Consider the following 19523-nt stretch of genomic DNA (forward strand, 5'->3'; position numbering starts at 1 on the left):
CTTCAAAGCCCTGAAGCTTACCATCAACTCCATCAACTTCCATGACCTCCGACTCTCTAGGAAAGACCACTTGAATCGACAGGATCAGTCCAACACAGTAGCTCTCCAGCCAGGTTTGCTGGCATCTGTTCGAGGAATTCAGGAGGATCCAGGTGTATTAGTGTCCACTTAGACCAGTGGTCTTCAAACTCTTTAATGCCACATCCACCCAAAGGGAAAAAAAAACATTGGTGCCTCCCCTATGAATTTTCCAGAATTCTTCTATCAAATTGACACTGTTTAAATATGTCTAGACCTATTTAAACATTGCAGTTAAGTTCTGTTACTGTTTTAAAAATGCAATCAAATACATGACCCCAAATATACTATTCTGGTCAGGCAGGCCTTACTAACCAATTGCAGCGTCATGCTCTGCTGAGTAAACTGATCTCACGGCAGTGAGGAATGCACAGGCCGGGTGGTGCCCGGCGCACGAAAGCGCGCCTTCTTGTGTTGTACATCTCTTTGCGCAAATGCAAACTCAAATTTCCTGCACTGTGGTCGGCAGGAGAGACATGGGAAGGTGCAGTAGGGAAGGCTTGAGCAACAAACCGTTGGCTATGTTTTGTTGTTACTTTGTTGACATGAGCTAGAGTAATTTAAAGCAGAAGGAACGGCCAGACCTAAAAACAACTCTCTTACCTCCAACGCCGAATAACCACTATAATTAGAATATCTCAAAAGCAGCTGGCCTTGTAAACTTAATGAGCAAGCAAGCCGATGCATTTTGGGTTTTGTTGTAAAAGAATAGAAATCCTATCCATCCTTTCCTTTTCTTCCGGCAACAACCAATGTTACAAAGATATCACAGCACACAGTGACATTGACTGAAAGAAGAGGCGCTGAGGCTGGCGTGCAGCACTCAACAGCTCTTGTTATTGCAATCCAGACAGGGGACGGAAGGAGAAAAGTATGAAGGAATTGCGATAGTGAGACCAACTCTTCTGTGTATCTGCATGTCATGGAAAAAGGATAACTCTGTCATTCATGCCTGGTTAGCTCAGTTGGTTAGAGCGTGGTGCTAATACTGCCAAGGTTGCGGGTTCGATCCCCGTACGAGCCAAGTTAAGTTTTTTCTCTCAAGTAGACTCTTTTTTCTCATTTAATCAAACGCTTGTAAATCCATACACTCTGTTGCTCCAGTACACGTTCACTTTCCATTAGTCCTTCTTTTGCCACTTCTGACCAAAGCTCAAGCCGGCAGCGCCAGTAGAACAACAGAAGTGCAAGAGATTGTCTCTCCAAGATGGAGGCACTGGCTCAGACTATGTCACGTGAGAGGTGGAGGGAGACCAAGAGCTGATTATTAGATGCGTGGGGATAAGAGGAACATAACTCAGGTGAACAGATTCTGGATAGTCATGCTATAGCTAGGATCAGCAACGTTACAGGGGAAAGGATAGGAAAATAATTAGGTGACAGAAGTATAGAAGTGGCTACAAGGGGGCGTGTCTCTTAACAGGGCCGAAAGATACACTGAAGGCGAAGGTGAAGTGAAAGAAGAAAGAAAGATCAAAGGAAATCAACAGTGATTGAAAGAAAACTCACAAAGGCAAATTGAGCAAAAGACATGACCTGGGGAGTTAGACTACTTCAAGGCAAATTTACGCCGCAGATGAGCATGACAACTGACCCTTGTCCAGTGGTGCTGAAACAATTTTCAGTGTGGGGGTGCTGCCATCAAAGGGCTTCTGAAAATCCAGGAATCATACAAAGAATAAGTCCTGCAGAATGAGCCACGCACATTCAGAAAGAGTGGTGATGCGTTGGTTACTTATTGGTAATCTTCATTAGCCTTAGTCCATTGCATCCTTGTGACAGTCATTACAAAGTAAAGTGATGTCACCCTCCAAGAGGAAGAAAGAACAGGAGGATTCTTAAATGCTAGCGCCATGCACCCAACCTGGGTGCCAAGCCCTTGCCAAAGGACTGATGGGAAGGTGGGCAGGATGTAATGTTTGTGACAAGGACAAGATGGACTTAGGGTAATGCAGGGTTCAAAACATTGGTACTCAAATGCAAAACAGAAAATGTATTAAGCGATAATGCTTCACAAATGTATGCATTGAAGCCCAAGTAACCACCCTAGGAATTTCCTAGATTGTTACTCACTGGAATTCAACCCAGGAGGTGGCCATTCCTCTCGTAGACCATCCCTGACCTGGAAGATTTTCTAAAAAGCCTTGCAAAGCCAGAAAAATTGACAACTTAATCCACCTACTCAGAGTCATAAAAGTCACCTTCTTGTCTTTTCGAGGCTGTCCAAAAGTCACAAACAAGGAGTCGGTTTTCCTGAACTGCAGAGGCCTGGTGACATAAATGAAAAGAGCTCTTTAAACATCAAGTGTATTCAACAAATGTTCTTCCGGAGAGGAAGGAGAGGGAATGAAAGAAGGAAGAATTATTTCCAAAGATCTATCAAAAATAGACTTAACCTTTGCAGCAAAGGCAGGGCTAGGCCTTAAAGTTACCCCATCTTCCAAAGTATCAAATGAAGAGAGGACAGCATTTTAAGGCTCCCAGCTCCCCAATTGTTCTCAGCAAGGTGATAGCAAATAGGAAAATCACTTTATAGGAGACAATCTTTAATTGTACAGTATCCAGATCCTCAAAGAGATAAAATTGCAAAGCCTATAAATAGTAGGAAGATTCTGAGTTGGAGAAAAGGGATTTTTCATTGTTCTTACCATTGACAAAAGATCATAACAGTCTAGACACCAAAGAGTGTAACATCGATGAAAGTTCAGAAAAGTCCCTAAAAGCCTTTATCGCAAACCAATGAGCTTTCAGAGTGGAAAGAAATTCAAGTGAAACCCATTCAGAAGAAAATGCAAAATAGCAGACAAACTACAGGTAGGTGCCAAAAGATCATGAGCAGAACATCACGTCTGAAAGGACTTCCAGTTCTTTGAGTAAGACTTCGAAGTAGAAGGCCTGCTGGAGTCCTGAATTAACTCCACTAAGGAAGAGGAAAGACCCTTTGCTAGCAGTCCAGACTTCTCAACCTCCAAAGCGATAGAGTGAGTTGGAGCAAGAAGGTCAGGGACGACGTTCTGGGAAGAGACACACTTGAGCAGTACCCAAGGAGGTAGAAGAGCCAGGGGTTCAGAAGAGGAAACTATGACATCTCTGGCCAATCAGGGTCAACAAGAATCAAGTTCCCTCCCCCTGCTGAGACTTCAAGAGAACCATCTGGATCAATAAAAAGGGGGGGAATGTATAAAGGAGACTTCTCAGCCACTTTATCACCAATACGTCCACCACCTAGGCTCCTTGTTCCGGAAACCTGGATCAGAATCGACAAAGATGAGCATTGTCCTTGTTTGAAAAGAGATCCAGAAAGGGTTTCACAAACTCTCGGCATATCTCTCAAAACAACGACCTGGATAACGTCAACTCCAGCAAATTTGGAAACCTCCAGCTGTCTGCCATCACATTGTCGGTGCCCTTGATGTGTACTGCCGACGTATGCAACAGGTTGATCTCTGCCCAATAGCCCAATTGTTCTGCTATTGCATTGAGGGATTTTGAATGCATGCTTCACTGCTGGTTAATGTAAAAGACCGCTACCTTATTCTCTGTCTTTACTAGCACATTTTTCTGAGACAGATGATGATGGGAAAACTTCAAAGCCCTGAAGCTTACCATCAACTCCATCAACTTCCATGACCTCCAACTCTCTAAGAAAGACCACTTGAATCGACAGGATCAGTCCAACACAGTAGCTCTCCAGCCAGGTTTGCTGGCATCTGTTGCGAGGAATTCAGGAGGATCCAGGTGTATTAGTGTCCACTTAGACCAGTGGTCTTCAAACTCTTTAATGCCACATCCACCCAAAGGGAAAAAAAACATTGGTGCCTCCCCTCTGAATTTTCCAGAATTCTTCTATCAAATTGACACTGTTTAAATATGTCTAGACCTATTTAAACATTGCAGTTAAGTTCTGTTACTGTTTTAAAAATGCAATCAAATACATGACCCCAAATATACTATTCTGGTCAGGCAGGCCTTACTAACCAATTGCAGCGTCATGCTCTGCTGAGTAAACTGATCTCACGGCAGTGAGGAATGCACAGGCCGGGTGGTGCCCGGCGCACGAAAGCGCGCCTTCTTGTGTTGTACGTCTCTTTGCGCAAATGCAAACTCAAATTTCCTGCACTGTGGTCGGCAGGAGAGACATGGGAAGGTGCAGTAGGGAAGGCTTGAGCAACAAACCGTTGGCTATGTTTTGTTGTTACTTTGTTGACATGAGCTAGAGTAATTTAAAGCAGAAGGAACGGCCAGACCTAAAAACAACTCTCTTACCTCCAACGCCGAATAACCACTATAATTAGAATATCTCAAAAGCAGCTGGCCTTGTAAACTTAATGAGCAAGCAAGCCGATGCATTTTGGGTTTTGTTGTAATAGAATAGAAATCCTATCCATCCTTTCCTTTTCTTCCGGCAACAACCAATGTTACAAAGATATCACAGCACACAGTGACATTGACTGAAAGAAGAGGCGCTGAGGCTGGCGTGCAGCACTCAACAGCTCTTGTTATTGCAATCCAGACAGGGGACGGAAGGAGAAAAGTATGAAGGAATTGCGATAGTGAGACCAACTCTTCTGTGTATCTGCATGTCATGGAAAAAGGATAATTCTGTCATTCATGGCTGGTTAGCTCAGTTGGTTAGAGCGTGGTGCTAATACTGCCAAGGTTGCGGGTTCGATCCCCGTACGAGCCAAGTTAAGTTTTTCTCTCAAGTAGACTCTTTTTTTCTCATTTAATCAAACGCTTGTAAATCCATACACTCTGTTGCTCCAGTACACGTTCACTTTCCATTAGTCCTTCTTTTGCCACTTCTGACCAAAGCTCAAGCCGGCAGCGCCAGTAGAACAACAGAAGTGCAAGAGATTGTCTCTCCAAGATGGAGGCACTGGCTCAGACTATGTCACGTGAGAGGTGGAGGGAGACCAAGAGCTGATTATTAGATGCGTGGGGATAAGAGGAACATAACTCAGGTGAACAGATTCTGGATAGTCATGCTATAGCTAGGATCAGCAACGTTACAGGGGAAAGGATAGGAAAATAATTAGGTGACAGAAGTATAGAAGTGGCTACAAGGGGGCGTGTCTCTTAACAGGGCCGAAAGATACACTGAAGGCGAAGGTGAAGTGAAAGAAGAAAGAAAGATCAAAGGAAATCAACAGTGATTGAAAGAAAACTCACAAAGGCAAATTGAGCAAAAGACATGACCTGGGGAGTTAGACTACTTCAATGCAAATTTAAGCCGCAGATGAGCATGACAACTGACCCTTGTCCAGTGGTGCTGAAACAATTTTCAGTGTGGGGGTGCTGCCATCAAAGGGCTTCTGAAAATCCAGGAATCATACAAAGAACAAGTCCTGCAGAATGAGCCATGCACATTCAAAAAGAGTGGTGATGCGTTGGTTACTTATTGGTAATCTTCATTAGCCTTAGTCCATTGCATCCTTGTGACAGTCATTACAAAGTAAAGTGATGTCACCCTCCAAGAGGAAGAAGGAACAGGAGGATTCTTAAATACTAGCGCCATGCACCCAACCTGGGTGCCAAGCCCTTGCCAAAGGACTGATGGGAAGGTGGGCAGGATGTAATGTTTGTGACAAGGACAAGATGGACTTAGGGTAATGCAGAGTTCAAAAAATTGGTACTCAAATGCAAAACAGAAAATGTATTAAGCGATAATGCTTCACAAATGTATGCATTGAGGCCCAAGTAACCACCCTAGGAATTTCCTAGATTGTTACTCACTGGAATTCAACCCAGGAGGTGGCCATTCCTCTCGTAGACCATCCCTGACCTGGAAGATTTTCTAAAAAGCCTTGCAAAGCCAGAACAATTGACAACTTAATCCACCTACTCAGAGTCATAAAAGTCACCTTCTTGTCTTTTCCAGGCTGTCCAAAAGTCACAAACAAGGAGTCGGTTTTCCTGAACTGCAGAGGCCTGGTGACATAAATGAAAAGAGCTCTTTAAACATCAAGTGTATTCAACAAATGTTCTTCCGGAGAGGAAGGAGAGGGAATGAAAGAAGGAAGAATTATTTCCAAAGATCTATCAAAAATAGACTTAACCTTTGCAGCAAAGGCAGGGCTAGGCCTTAAAGTTACCCCATCTTCCAAAGTATCAAATGAAGAGAGGACAGCATTTTAAGGCTCCCAGCTCCCCAATTGTTCTCAGCAAGGTGATAGCAAATAGGAAAATAACTTTATAGGAGACAATCTTTAATTGTACAGTATCCAGATCCTCAAAGAGATAAAATTGCAAAGCCTATAAATAGTAGGAAGATTCTGAGTTGGAGAAAAGGGATTTTTCATTGTTCTTACCATTGACAAAAGATCATAACAGTCTAGACACCAAAGAGTGTAACATCGATGAAAGTTCAGAAAAGTCCCTAAAAGCCTTTATTGCAAACCAATGAGCTTTCAGAGTGGAAAGAGATTCAAGTGAAACCCATTCAGAAGAAAATGCAAAATAGCAGACAAACTACAGGTAGGTGCCAAAAGATCATGAGCAGAACATCACGTCTGAAAGGACTTCCAGTTCTTTGAGTAAGACTTCGAAGTAGAAGGCCTGCTGGAGTCCTGAATTAACTCCACTAAGGAAGAGGAAAGACCCTTTGCTAGCAGTCCAGACTTCTCAACCTCCAAAGCGATAGAGTGAGTTGGAGCAAGAAGGTCAGGGACGACGTTCTGGGAAGAGACACACTTGAGCAGTACCCAAGGAGGTAGAAGAGCCAGGGGTTCAGAAGAGGAAACCATGACATCTCTGGCCAATCAGGGTCAACAAGAATCAAGTTCCCTCCCCCTGCTGAGACTTGAAGAGAACCATCTGGATCAATAAAAATGGGGGGAATGTATAAAGGAGACTTTTCAGCCACTTTATCACCAATACGTCCACCACCTAGGCTCCTTGTTCCGGAAACCTGGATCAGAATCGACAAAGATGAGCATTGTCCTTGTTTGAAAAGAGATCCAGAAAGGGTTTCACAAACTCTCGGCATATCTCTCAAAACAACGACCTGGATAACGTCAACTCCAGCAAATTTGGAAACCTCCAGCTGTCTGCCATCACATTGTCGGTGCCCTTGATGTGTACTGCCGACGTATGCAACAGGTTGATCTCTGCCCAATAGCCCAATTGTTCTGCTATTGCATTGAGGGATTTTGAATGCATGCTTCACTGCTGGTTAATGTAAAAGACCGCTACCTTATTCTCTGTCTTTACTAGCAAATTTTTCTGAGACAGATGATGATGGGAAAACTTCAAAGCCCTGAAGCTTACCATCAACTCCATCAACTTCCATGACCTCCGACTCTCTAGGAAAGACCACTTGAATCGACAGGATCAGTCCAACACAGTAGCTCTCCAGCCAGGTTTGCTGGCATCTGTTGCGAGGAATTCAGGAGGATCCAGGTGTATTAGTGTCCACTTAGACCAGTGGTCTTCAAACTCTTTAATGCCACATCCACCCAAAGGGAAAAAAAAACATTGGTGCCTCCCCTCTGAATTTTCCAGAATTCTTCTATCAAATTGACACTGTTTAAATATGTCTAGACCTATTTAAACATTGCAGTTAAGTTCTGTTACTGTTTTAAAAATGCAATCAAATACATGACCCCAAATATACTATTCTGGTCAGACAGGCCTTACTAACCAATTGCAGCGTCATGCTCTGCTGAGTAAACTGATCTCACGGCAGTGAGGAATGCACAGGCCGGGTGGTGCCCGGCGCACGAAAGCGCGCCTTCTTGTGTTGTACATCTCTTTGCGCAAATGCAAACTCAAATTTCCTGCACTGTGGTCGGCAGGAGAGACATGGGAAGGTGCAGTAGGGAAGGCTTGAGCAACAAACCGTTGGCTATGTTTTGTTGTTACTTTGTTGACATGAGCTAGAGTAATTTAAAGCAGAAGGAACGGCCAGACCTAAAAACAACTCTCTTACCTCCAACGCCGAATAACCACTATAATTAGAATATCTCAAAAGCAGCTGGCCTTGTAAACTTAATGAGCAAGCAAGCCGATGCATTTTGGGTTTTGTTGTAAAAGAATACAAATCCTATCCATCCTTTCCTTTTCTTCCGGCAACAACCAATGTTACAAAGATATCACAGCACACAGTGATATTGACTGAAAGAAGAGGCGCTGAGGCTGGCGTGCAGCACTCAACTGCTCTTGTTAATGCAATCCAGACAGGGGACGGAAGGAGAAAAGTATGAAGGAATTGCGATAGTGAGACCAACTCTTCTGTGTATCTGCATGTCATGGAAAAAGGATAACTCTGTCATTCATGGCTGGTTAGCTCAGTTGGTTAGAGCGTGGTGCTAATACTGCCATGGTTGCGGGTTCGATCCCCGTACGAGCCAAGTTAAGTTTTTTCTCTCAAGTAGACTCTTTTTTTCTCATTTAATCAAACGCTTGTAAATCCATACACTCTGTTGCTCCAGTACACGTTCACTTTCCATTAGTCCTTCTTTTGCCACTTCTGACCAAAGCTCAAGCCGGCAGCGCCAGTAGAACAACAGAAGTGCAAGAGATTGTCTCTCCAAGATGGAGACACTGGCTCAGACTATGTCACGTGAGAGGTGGAGGGAGACCAAGAGCTGATTATTAGATGCGTGGGGATAAGAGGAACATAACTCAGGTGAACAGATTCTGGATAGTCATGCTATAGCTAGGATCAGCAACGTTACAGGGGAAAGGATAGGAAAATAATTAGGTGACAGAAGTATAGAAGTGGCTACAAGGGGGCGTGTCTCTTAACAGGGCCGAAAGATACACTGAAGGCGAAGGTGAAGTGAAAGAAGAAAGAAAGATCAAAGGAAATCAACAGTGATTGAAAGAAAACTCACAAAGGCAAATTGAGCAAAAGACATGACCTGGGGAGTTAGACTACTTCAATGCAAATTTACGCCGCAGATGAGCATGACAACTGACCCTTGTCCAGTGGTGCTGAAACAATTTTCAGTGTGGGGGTGCTGCCATCAAGGGGCTTCTGAAAATCCAGGAATCATACAAAGAACAAGTCCTGCAGAATGAGCCATGCACATTCAGAAAGAGTGGTGATGCGTTGGTTACTTATTGGTAATCTTCATTAGCCTTAGTCCATTGCATCCTTGTGACAGTCATTACAAAGTAAAGTGATGTCACCCTCCAAGAGGAAGAAGGAACAGGAGGATTCTTAAATGCTAGCGCCATGCACTCAACCTGGGTGCCAAGCCCTTGCCAAAGGACTGATGGGAAGGTGGGCAGGATGTAATGTTTGTGACAAGGACAAGATGGACTTAGGGTAATGCAGAGTTCAAAACATTGGTACTCAAATGCAAAACAGAAAATGTATTAAGCGATAATGCTTCACAAATGTATGCATTGAGGCCCAAGTAACCACCCTAGGAATTTCCTAGATTGTTACTCACTGGAATTCAACCCAGGAGGTGGCCATTCCTCTCGTAGACCATCCCTGACCTGGAAGATTTTCTAAAAAGTCTTGCAAAGCCAGAAAAATTGACAACTTAATCCACCTACTCAGAGTCATAAAAGTCACCTTCTTGTCTTTACGAGGCTGTCCAAAAGTCACAAACAAGGAGTCGGTTTTCCTGAACTGCAGAGGCCTGGTGACATAAATGAAAAAAGCTCTTTAAACATCAAGTGTATTCAACAAATGTTCTTCCGGAGAGGAAGGAGAGGGAATGAAAGAAGGAAGAATTATTTCCTAAGATCTATCAAAAATAGACTTTACCTTTGCAGCAAAGGTAGGGCTAGGCCTTAAAGTTACCCCATCTTCCAAAGTACCAAATGAAGAGAGGACAGCATTTTAAGGCTCCCAGCTCCCCAATTGTTCTCAGCAAGGTGATAGCAAATGGGAAAATAACTTTATAGGAGACAATCTTTAATTGTACAGTATCCAGATCCTCAAAGAGATAAAATTGCAAAGCCTATAAAAGAGTAGGAAGATTCTGAGTTGGAGAAAAGGGATTTTTCATTGTTCTTACCATTGACAAAAGATCATAACAGTCTAGACACCAAAGAGTGTAACATCGATGAAAGTTCAGAAAAGTCCCTAAAAGCCTTTATCGCAAACCAATGAGCTATCAGAGTGGAAAGAGATTCAAGTGAAACCCATTCAGAAGAAAATGCATAATAGCAGACAAACTACAGGTAGGTGCCAAAAGATCATGAGCAGAACATCACGTCTGAAAGGACTTCCAGTTCTTTGAGTAAGACTTCGAAGTAGAAGGCCTGCTGGAGTGCTGAATTAACTCCACTAAGGAAGAGGAAAGACCCTTTGCTAGCAGTCCAGACTTCTCAACCTCCAAAGCGATAGAGTGAGTTGGAGCAAGAAGGTCAGGGACGACGTTCTGAGAAGAGACACACTTGAGCAGTACCCAAGGAGGTAGAAGAGCCAGGGGTTCAGAAGAGGAAACCATGACATCTCTGGCCAATCAGGGTCAACAAGAATCAAGTTCCCTCCCCCTGCTGAGACTTGAAGAGAACCATCTGGATCAATAAAAAGGGGGGGAATGTATGAAGGAGACTTCTCAGCCACTTTATCACCAATACGTCCACCACCTAGGCTCCTTGTTCCGGAAACCTGGATCAGAATCGACAAAGATGAGCATTGTCCTTGTTTGAAAAGAGATCCAGAAAGGGTTTCACAAACTCTCGGCATATCTCTCAAAACAATGACCTGGATAACGTCAACTCCAGCAAATTTGGAAACCTCCAGCTGTCTGCCATCACATTGTCGGTGCCCTTGATGTGTATTGCCGACGTATGCAACAGGTTGATCTCTGCCCAATAGCCCAATTGTTCTGCTATTGCATTGAGTGATTTTGAATGCATGCTTCACTGCTGGTTAATGTAAAAGACCGCTACCTTATTCTCTGTCTTTACTAGCACATTTTTCTGAGACAGATGATGATGGGAAAACTTCAAAGCCCTGAAGCTTACCATCAACTCCATCAACTTCCATGACCTCCGACTCTCTAAGAAAGACCACTTGAATCGACAGGATCAGTCCAACACAGTAGCTCTCCAGCCAGGTTTGCTGGCATCTGTTGCGAGGAATTCAGGAGGATCCAGGTGTATTAGTGTCCACTTAGACCAGTGGTCTTCAAACCCTTTAATGCCACATCCACCCAAAGGGAAAAAAAACATTGGTGCCTCCCCTCTGAATTTTCCAGAATTCTTCTATCAAATTGACACTGTTTAAATATGTCTAGACCTATTTAAACATTGCAGTTAAGTTCTGTTACTGTTTTAAAAATGCAATCAAATACATGACCCCAAATATACTATTCTGGTCAGGCAGGCCTTACTAACCAATTGCAGCGTCATGATCTGCTGAGTAAACTGATCTCACGGCAGTGAGGAATGCACAGGCCGGGTGGTGCCCGGCGCACGAAAGCGCGCCTTCTTGTGTTGTACGTCTCTTTGCGCAAATGCAAACTCAAATTTCCTGCACTGTGGTCGGCAGGAGAGACATGGGAAGGTGCAGTAGGGAAGGCTTGAGCAACAAACCGTTGGCTATGTTTTGTTGTTACTTTGTTGATATGAGCTAGAGTAATTTAAAGCAGAAGGAACGGCCAGACCTAAAAACAACTCTCTTACCTCCAACGCCGAATAACCACTATAATTAGAATATCTCAAAAGCAGCTGGCATTGTAAACTTAATGAGCAAGCAAGCCGATGCATTTTGGGTTTTGTTGTAAAAGAATAGAAATCCTATCCATCCTTTCCTTTTCTTCCGGCAACAACCAATGTTACAAAGATATCACAGCACACAGTGACATTGACTGAAAGAAGAGGCGCTGAGGCTGGCGTGCAGCACTCAACAGCTCTTGTTATTGCAATCCAGACAGGGGACAGAAGGAGAAAAGTATGAAGGAATTGCGATAGTGAGACCGACTCTTCTGTGTATCTGCATGTCATGGAAAAAGGATAACTCTGTCATTCATGGCCGGTTAGTTCAGTTGGTTAGAGCGTGGTGCTAATAACGCCAAGGTCGCGGGTTGGATCCCCGTACGGGCCAAGTTACGTTTTTTCTCTCAAGTAAACTCTTTTTTTCTCATTTAATCAAAAGCTTGTAAATCCATACACTCTGTTGCTCCAGTATACGTTCACTTTCCATTAGTCCTTCTTTTGCCACTTCTGACCAAAGCTCAAGCCGGCAGAGCCAGTAGAACAACAGAAGTGCAAGAGATTGTCTCTCCAAGATGGAGACACTGGCTCAGACTATGTCACGTGAGAGGTGGAGGGAGACCAATAGCTGATTATTAAATGCGTGGGGATAAGAGGAACATAACTCAGGTGAACAGATTCTGGATAGTCATGCTACAGCTAGGATCAGCAACGTTACAGGGGAAAGGATAGGAAAATAATTAGGTGACAGAAGTATAGAAGTGGCTACAAGGGGGCGTGTCTCTTAACAGGGCCGAAAGATACACTGAAGGCGAAGGTGAAGTGAAAGAAGAAAGAAAGATCAAAGGAAATCAACAGTGATTGAGAGAAAACTCACAAAGGCAAATTGAGCAAAAGACAGGACCTGGGGAGTTAGACTACTTCAATGCAAATTTAAGCCGCAGATGAGAATGACAACTGACCCTTGTCCAGTGGTGCTGAAACAATTTTCAGTGTGGGGGTGCTGCCATCAAAGGGCTTCTGAAAATCCAGGAATCATACAAAGAACAAGTCCTGCAGAATGAGCCACGCACATTCAGAAAGAGTGGTGATGCGTTGGTTACTTATTGGTAATCTTCATTAGCCTTAGTCCATTGCGTCCTTGTGACAGTCATTACAAAGTAAAGTGATGTCACCCTCCAAGAGGAAGAAAGAACAGGAGGATTCTTAAATGCTAGCGCCATGCACCCAACCTGGGTGCCAAGCCCTTGCCAAAGGACTGATGGGAAGGTGGGCAGGATGTAATGTTTGTGACAAGGACAAGATGGACTTAGGGTAATGCAGAGTTCAAAACATTGGTACTCAAATGCAAAACAGAAAATTTATTAAGCGATAATGCTTCACAAATGTATGCTCTAAGGCCCAAGTAACCACCCTAGGAATTTCCAAGATTGTTACTCACTGGAATTCAACCCAGGAGGTGGCCATTCCTCTCGTAGACCATCCCTGACCTGGAAGATTTTCTAAAAAACCTTGCAAAGCCAGAAAAATTGAAAACTTAATCCACCTACTCAGAGTCATAAAAGTCACATTCTTGTCTTTTCCAGGCTGTCCAAAAGTCACAAACAAGGAGTCGGTTTTCCTGAACTGCAGAGGCCTGGTGACATAAATGAAAAGAGCTCTTTAAACATCAAGTGTATTCAACAAATGTTCTTCCGGAGAGGAAGGAGAGGGAATGAAAGAAGGAAGAATTATTTCCTAAGATCTATCAAAAATAGACTTAACCTTTGCAGCAAAGGTAGGGCTGGCCTTAAAGTTACCCCATCTTCCAAAGTATCAAATGAAGAGAGGACAGCATTTTAAGGCTCCCAGCTCCCCAATTGTTCTCAGCAAGGTGATAGCAAATAGGAAAATAACTTTATAGGAGACAATCTTTAATTGTACAGTATCCAGATCCTCAAAGAGATAAAATTGCAAAGCCTATAAATAGTAGGAAGATTCTGAGTTGGAGAAAAGGGATTTTTCATTGTTCTTACCATTGACAAAAGATCATAACAGTCTAGACACCAAAGAGTGTAACATCGATGAAAGTTCAGAAAAGTCCCTAAAAGCCTTTATCGCAAACCAATGAGCTTTCAGAGTGGAAAGAGATTCAAGTGAAACCCATTCAGAAGAAAATGCAAAATAGCAGACAAACTACAGGTAGGTGCCAAAAGATCATGAGCAGAACATCACGTCTGAAAGGACTTCCAGTTCTTTGAGTAAGACTTCGAAGTAGAAGGCCTGCTGGAGTCCTGAATTAACTCCACTAAGGAAGAGGAAAGACCCTTTGCTAGCAGTCCAGACTTCTCAACCTCCAAAGCGATAGAGTGAGTTGGAGCAAGAAGGTCAGGGACGACGTTCTGAGAAGAGACACACTTGAGCAGTACCCAAGGAGGTAGAAGAGCCAGGGGTTCAGAAGAGGAAACCATGACATCTCTGGGCAATCAGGGTCAACAAGAATCAAGTTCCCTCCCCCTGCTGAGACTTGAAGAGAACCATCTGGATCAATAAAAAGGGGGGGAATGTATAAAGGAGACTTTTCAGCCACTTTATCACCAATACGTCCACCACCTAGGCTCCTTGTTCCGGAAACCTGGATCAGAATCGACAAAGATGAGCATTGTCCTTGTTTGAAAAGAGATCCAGAAAGGGTTTCACAAACTCTCGGCATATCTCTCAAAACAACGACCTGGATAACGTCAACTCCAGCAAATTTGGAAACCTCCAGCTGTCTGCCATCACATTGTCGGTGCCCTTGATGTGTACTGCCGACGTATGCAACAGGTTGATCTCTGCCCAATAGCCCAATTGTTCTGCTATTTCATTGAGGGATTTTGAATGCATGCTTCACTGCTGGTTAATGTAAAAGACCGCTACCTTATTCTCTGTCTTTACTAGCAAATTTTTCTGAGACAAATGATGATGGGAAAACTTCAAAGCCCTGAAGCTTACCATCAACTCCATCAACTTCCATGACCTCCGACTCTCTAGGAAAGACCACTTGAATCGACAGGATCAGTCCAACACAGTAGCTCTCCAGCCAGGTTTGCTGGCATCTGTTGCGAGGAATTCAGGAGGATCCAGGTGTATTAGTGTCCACTTAGACCAGTGGTCTTCAAACTCTTTAATGCCACATCCACCCAAAGGGAAAAAAAAACATTGGTGCCTCCCCTCTGAATTTTCCAGAATTCTTCTATCAAATTGACACTGTTTAAATATGTCTAGACCTATTTAAACATTGCAGTTAAGTTATGTTACTGTTTTAAAAATGCAATCAAATACATGACCCCAAATATACTATTCTGGTCAGGCAGGCCTTACTAACCAATTGCAGCGTCATGCTCTGCTGAGTAAACTGATCTCACGGCAGTGAGGAATGCACAGGCCGGGTGGTGCCCGGCGCACGAAAGCGCGCCTTCCTGTGTTGTACATCACTTTGCGCAAATGCAAACTCAAATTTCCTGCACTGTGGTCGGCAGGAGAGACATGGGAAGGTGCAGTAGGGAAGGCTTGAGCAACAAACCGTTGGCTATGTTTTGTTGTTACTTTGTTGACATGAGCTAGAGTAATTTAAAGCAGAAGGAACGGCCAGACCTAAAAACAACTCTCTTACCTCCAACGCCGAATAACCACTATAATTAGAATATCTCAAAAGCAGCTGGCCTTGTAAACTTAATGAGCAAGCAAGCCGATGCATTTTGGGTTTTGTTGTAAAAGAATAGAAATCCTATCCATCCTTTCCTTTTCTTCCGGCAACAACCAATGTTACAAAGATATCACAGCACACAGTGACATTGACTGAAAGAAGAGGCGCTGAGGCTGGCGTGCAGCACTCAACAGCTCTTGTTATTGCAATCCAGACAGGGGACGGAAGGAGAAAAGTATGAAGGAATTGCGATAGTGAGACCAACTCTTCTGTGTATCTGCATGTCATGGAAAAAGGATAACTCTGTCATTCATGGCAGGTTAGCTCAGTTGGTTAGAGCATGATGCTAATACTGCCAAGGTTGCGGGTTCGATCCCCGTACGGGCCAAGTTATGTTTTTTCTCTCAAGTAGACTCTTTTTTTCTCATTTAATCAAACTCTTGTAAATCCATACACTCTGTTGCTCCAGTACACGTTCACTTTCCATTAGTCCTTCTTTTGCCACTTCTGACCAAAGCTCAAGCCGGCAGCGCCAGTAGAACAACAGAAGTGCAAGAGATTGTCTCTCCAAGATGGAGACACTGGCTCAGACTATGTCACGTGAGAGGTGGAGGGAGACCAAGAGCTGATTATTAGATGCGTGGGGATAAGAGGAACATAACTCAGGTGAACAGATTCTGGATAGTCATGCTATAGCTAGGATCAGCAACGTTACAGGGGAAAGGATAGGAAAATAATTAGGTGACAGAAGTATAGAAGTGGCTACGAGGGGGCGTGTCTCTTAACAGGGCCGAAAGATACACTGAAGGCGAAGGTGAAGTGAAAGAAGAAAGAAAGATCAAAGGAAATCAACAGTGATTGAAAGAAAACTCACAAAGGCAAATTGAGCAAAAGACATGACCTGGGGAGTTAGACTACTTCAATGCAAATTTACGCCGCAGATGAGCATTACAACTGACCCTTGTCCAGTGGTGCTGAAACAATTTTCAGTGTGGGGGTGCTGCCATCAAAGGGCTTCTGAAAATCAAGGAATCATACAAAGAACAAGTCCTGCAGAATGAGCCATGCACATTCAGAAAGAGTGGTGATGCGTTGGTTACTTATTGGTAATCTTCATTAGCCTTAGTCCATTGCATCCTTGTGACAGTCATTACAAAGTAAAGTGATGTCACCCTCCAAGAGGAAGAAGGAACAGGAGGATTCTTAAATGCTAGCGCCATGCACCCAACCTGGGTGCCAAGCCCTTGCCAAAGGACTGATGGGAAGGTGGGCAGGATGTAATGTTTGTGACAAGGACAAGATGGACTTAGGGTAATGCAGAGTTCAAAACATTGGTACTCAAATGCAAAACAGAAAATGTATTAAGCGATAATGCTTCACAAATGTATGCATTGAGGCCCAAGTAACCACCCTAGGAATTTCCTAGATTGTTACTCACTGGAATTCAACCCAGGAGGTGGCCATTCCTCTCGTAGACCATCCCTGACCTGGATGATTTTCTAAAAAGCCTTGCAAAGCCAGAAAAATTGACAACTTAATCCACCTACTCAGAGTCATAAAAGTCACCTTCTTGTCTTTACGAGGCTGTCCAAAAGTCACAAATAAGGAGTCGGTTTTCCTGAACTGCAGAGGCCTGGTGACATAAATGAAAAAAGCTCTTTAAACATCAAGTGTATTCAACAAATGTTCTTCCGGAGAGGAAGGAGAGGGAATGAAAGAAGGAAGAATTATTTCCTAAGATCTATCAAAAATAGACTTTACCTTTGCAGCAAAGGTAGGGCTAGGCCTTAAAGTTACCCCATCTTCCAAAGTATCAAATGAAGAGAGGACAGCATTTTAAGGCTCCCAGCTCCCCAATTGTTCTCAGCAAGGTGATAGCAAATGGGAAAATAACTTTATAGGAGACAATCTTTAATTGTACAGTATCCAGATCCTCAAAGAGATAAAATTGCAAAGCCTATAAAAGAGTAGGAAGATTCTGAGTTGGAGAAAAGGGATTTTTCATTGTTCTTACCATTGACAAAAGATCATAACAGTCTAGACACCAAAGAGTGTAACATCAATGAAAGTTCAGAAAAGTCCCTAAAAGCCTTTATCGCAAACCAATGAGCTTTCAGAGTGGAAAGAGATTCAAGCGAAACCCATTCAGAAGAAAATGCAAAATAGCAGACAAACTACAGGTAGGTGCCAAAAGATCATGAGCAGAACATCACGTCTGAAAGGACTTCCAGTTCTTTGAGTAAGACTTCGAAGTAGAAGGCCTGCTGGAGTGCTGAATTAACTCCACTAAGGAAGAGGAAAGACCCTTTGCTAGCAGTCCAGACTTCTCAACCTCCAAAGCGAGAGAGTGAGTTGGAGCAAGAAGGTCAGGGACGACGTTCTGAGAAGAGACACACTTGAGCAGTACCCAAGGAGGGAGAAGAGCCAGGGGTTCAGAAGAGGAAACCATGACATCTCTGGCCAATCAGGGTCAACAAGAATCAAGTTCCCTCCCCCTGCTGAGACTTGAAGAGAACCATCTGGATCAGCAAAAAGGGGGGAATGTATAAAGGAGACTTCTCAGCCACTTTATCACCAATACGTCCACCACCTAGGCTCCTTGTTCCGGAAACCTGGATCAGAATCGACAAAGATGAGCATTGTCCTTGTTTGAAAAGAGATCCAGAAAGGGTTTCACAAACTCTCGGCATATCTCTCAAAACAACGACCTGGATAACGTCAACTCCAGCAAATTTGGAAACCTCCAGCTGTCTGCCATCACATTGTCGGTGCCCTTGATGTGTATTGCCGACGTATGCAACAGGTTGATCTCTGCCCAATAGCCCAATTGTTCTGCTATTGCATTGAGTGATTTTGAATGCATGCTTCACTGCTGGTTAATGTAAAAGACGGCTACCTTATTCTCTGTCTTTACTAGCACATTTTTCTGAGACAGATGATGATGGGAAAACTTCAAAGCCCTGAAGCTTACCATCAACTCCATCAACTTCCATGACCTCCGACTCTCTAGGAAAGACCACTTGAATCGACAGGATCAGTCCAACACAGTAGCTCTCCAGCCAGGTTTGCTGGCATCTGTTGCGAGGAATTCAGGAGGATCCAGGTGTATTAGTGTCCACTTAGACCAGTGGTCTTCAAACTCTTTAATGCCACATCCACCCAAAGGGAAAAAAAACATTGGTGCCTCCCCTCTGAATTTTCCAGAATTCTTCTATCAAATTGACACTGTTTAAATATGTCTAGACCTATTTAAACATTGCAGTTAAGTTCTGTTACTGTTTTAAAAATGCAATCAAATACATGACCCCAAATATACTATTCTGGTCAGGCAGGCCTTACTAACCAATTGCAGCGTCATGCTCTGCTGAGTAAACTGATCTCACGGCAGTGAGGAATGCACAGGCCGGGTGGTGCCCGGCGCACGAAAGCGCGCCTTCTTGTGTTGTACGTCTCTTTGCGCAAATGCAAACTCAAATTTCCTGCACTGTGGTCGGCATGAGAGACATGGGAAGGTGCAGTAGGGAAGGCTTGAGCAACAAACCGTTGGCTATGTTTTGTTGTTACTTTGTTGACATGAGCTAGAGTAATTTAAAGCAGAAGGAACGGCCAGACCTAAAAACAACTCTCTTACCTCCAACGCCGAATAACCACTATAATTAGAATATCTCAAAAGCAGCTGGCCTTGTAAACTTAATGAGCAAGCAAGCCGATGCATTTTGGGTTTTGTTGTAAAAGAATACAAATCCTATCCATCCTTTCCTTTTCTTCCGGCAACAACCAATGTTACAAAGATATCACAGCACACAGTGACATTGACTGAAAGAAGAGGCGCTGAGGCTGGCGTGCAGCACTCAACAGCTCTTGTTATTGCAATCCAGACAGGGGACAGAAGGAGAAAAGTATGAAGGAATTGCGATAGTGAGACCGACTCTTCTGTGTATCTGCATGTCATGGAAAAAGGATAACTCTGTCATTCATGGCCGGTTAGCTCAGTTGGTTAGAGCGTGGTGCTAATAACGCCAAGGTCTCGGGTTGGATCCCCGTACGGGCCAAGTTAAGTTTTTTCTCTCAAGCAAACTCTTTTTTTCTCATTTAATCAAACGCTTGTAAATCAATACACTCTGTTGCTCCAGTACACGTTCACTTTCCATTA

The 19523-nt window shown here is 43.6% G+C and overlaps 2 non-coding genes across 2 annotated transcripts; both read left to right on the forward strand.

The window, feature by feature from the left end:
* Positions 1 to 4691: 4691 nt before the first annotated feature.
* Positions 4692 to 4765, forward strand: TRNAI-AAU (transfer RNA isoleucine (anticodon AAU)). The gene has a single exon. It is a non-coding gene; the product is annotated as a tRNA-Ile (tRNA).
* Positions 4766 to 8355: 3590 nt separating this feature from the next.
* On the forward strand, positions 8356 to 8429 carry TRNAI-AAU (transfer RNA isoleucine (anticodon AAU)). The gene has a single exon. It is a non-coding gene; the product is annotated as a tRNA-Ile (tRNA).
* The last annotated feature ends 11094 nt before the right edge of the window (positions 8430 to 19523 follow it).

This window comes from Pleurodeles waltl, chromosome 12, assembly GCF_031143425.1.
Source record: "Pleurodeles waltl isolate 20211129_DDA chromosome 12, aPleWal1.hap1.20221129, whole genome shotgun sequence".
NCBI classification, from domain to species: domain Eukaryota; kingdom Metazoa; phylum Chordata; class Amphibia; order Caudata; family Salamandridae; genus Pleurodeles; species Pleurodeles waltl.